This window comes from Gavialis gangeticus, unplaced genomic scaffold, assembly GCF_001723915.1.
Source record: "Gavialis gangeticus isolate Ggan-Ray unplaced genomic scaffold, GavGan_comp1, whole genome shotgun sequence".
NCBI lineage: Eukaryota > Metazoa > Chordata > Crocodylia > Gavialidae > Gavialis > Gavialis gangeticus.
In genome coordinates, this window is record NW_017729025.1 from 76780430 (window position 1) to 76782983 (window position 2554).

The following is a 2554-nucleotide window of genomic DNA, read 5'->3' on the forward strand; positions in this document are numbered from 1 at the left end:
AGCTCACCTAAAAAATCCTCAACAAATTGTAGGAAACTCTTAACTGCCATCCTGAATATTGAGGTAGATTATTCATATATCTGTGTTCTGTGCACGGAGGAAGTGCACTGACATTTTGTTATATATAACTTTATATATAAAAAAGTTTCACACATTTTAAACAGTATGAAACTAGAGAAAAGTTTATTTGGAAAATGAATGATGATACAGGTCATACGTTTTAGAACAGAACTTGGTGACATTTTCGGCATCTATTGTAAGGGCAAAACTTCTATAAAAATCACATTGTAATATTAAGAAATTCTCAGGCTTACACATGCTTTTTAAAATTATATTTAATAGATTTCATGATTTCATAGACATTAGGGGCTGGAAGCGACCTCATGAGATCATTGAGTCCAGCCCTGTCCATCTGCAGGAAGTCAGCTGGGATCAACTGACCCCAGCAAGAAAAACATCCACGTGTTTTTTGAAAGAGTCCAGAGTAGGTGCTTGCACCACTTCTGAGGGGAGTCTGTTCCAGACCCTGGACACCTGCACCATAAAGAACTTTTTTCTTATGTCTAGTCTAAATTGGCCTTCCTGGAGTTTATGTCCATTAGACCTTATTATCCCTTGAGGAGCTCTGGTGAACAGGTATTCTCCCAGGTCCTGATGTACCTCTCTTATAAAACTGTAGGCTGCTACCAAGTACCCCCTGAGCCTTCTTTTTTCCAGACTGAAGAGTCCCAAGTCCCTCAGCCTCTCCTTGTATGGCCTGCCCTCCAGGCCTTGGATCATATGAGTGGCTCTCCTCTGGACTCTCTCAAGCTTTTTCACTTCCCTCCTGAAGTGGGCGGCCCAAAACTGGATGTAGTACTCCAGCTGTGGTCTCACCAAGGCCGAGTAAAGTGGGAGGATGACATCCCTCATTTTACTTAGATACGTCAGTGAATGCATGCTAGAGTTTGGTTTGCTTTGCCAGCCACAGCTTTGCATTGGTGGCTCATATTCATCTTGTGGCCAATCAAGACCCCCAAGTCTCTTTCAGTCAAGGTGCTAGTGAGTATAGTACTGCCGAGCTTGTAAGTATGTTGAAGGTTCTTCCTACCAAGGTGCAGCACCTTACACTTCTCTACATTGAAGGCCATCAGGTTTTGGTCAGCCCACCTTGAGACCGTGTCCAAGTTGGCCTGTATCCCCATCCTGTCCTGCGGTGTGACCACCCTCCCCCATAATTTGGTGTCATGCGTGAACTTTGCCAGTTCACATCTGACTCCCAAATCCAGATTGTTAGTGAAGATGTTAGAGAACCAGCCCAAGTACCAAGCCCTGAGGGACTCCGCTGGTCCCCCTGCACCACATCGATTTGCTCCCATCAACTAATACACTTTGGGTCCGACCCTGTAGGCAGTTACCTAGCTATTGGACCATAAGATGATCAAGGCCACAGTTCCCCAGCATAACCATGAGGACATCATAGGGAACTAAGTCAAAGGCTTTCTTGAAAACTAGATATATGACATCCACACCATCTCCCTTGTCCAGGGCATGTGTTACCTGGTCATAGAAGGAGATGAGGTTGGTCAGGCAAGACCTACCAGTCACAAAGCCACGTTGGCTGGTATTCAGACACTTGCCTTCCATTAGTCTGGTGTTGATGGATTCCTTGACAATTTTCTCCAGGATTTTTCCAGGGATGGACATCAGCAAGATTGGTCAATAATTCTGCAGTTCATTCTTCATCCCTTTCTTGAAGGTAGGGACCATGTTGACTCTTTGCCAGTCTTCTGGGACCTCACCTGAGCACCATGAATTTTCAAATATCTTTGCCAATGATTTCTGCCAGCTCCTTCAAGACTCTCAGGTGCATTCCTTCTGGGCCTATGAGCTTGTGAATGTCCATTTTCTCAAGGTGTTCCTTCACCTGAGCCACATCAATTTTTGCCCCATCACCCGCTCCCAGGATGGTTTGTGTCCTTTCTGACAGTGTGATTTCCTTGGGAGGGTGAAAACCAATGCACAAAAGTCATTTAGGAAATTGGCCCTTTCTTGGGCATCGGATGTCAGTTGCCCATTTAGATCTCACAGGGATTCAATGCTATCTTTTTTCTTTTTTCGACTTCCCACATATCTTAAGAAGGACTTTCTGTTGTCTTTGATTCCTGCAGCTAGCCTGAGTTTGGTTTGTGCCTTGGCTTTTCTGGACCAGATTTCTGTTTTACTGAAGGATTTGCCTGATCTTTGATGAACTGAGAAGGTGACAAATTCATGGTCACTGTCACCAAGCTTCCCCTCAATCCTCACAATACTCACCAGATCCTCCCCTTTGGCCAGGACCAGAACAAGCAATACCTCTTCCCTAGTCAGCCCGTAGACCTCCTGCATTAGGTAGAGGTCATCAATGCAAGCGAGAAAGCTACATGACCTGTCAGATTTTGCTATGCGGTCAGGGAAGTTGAAGTTCCCCATGATGATCATGCATTGGGAGCATGTGGCCTCGACCAATTCCCTATTGAATTCCTAATCTAATTCTTCCTCTTGGTGGGGAGGTGTAGCAGGGCACTAAGGTGTC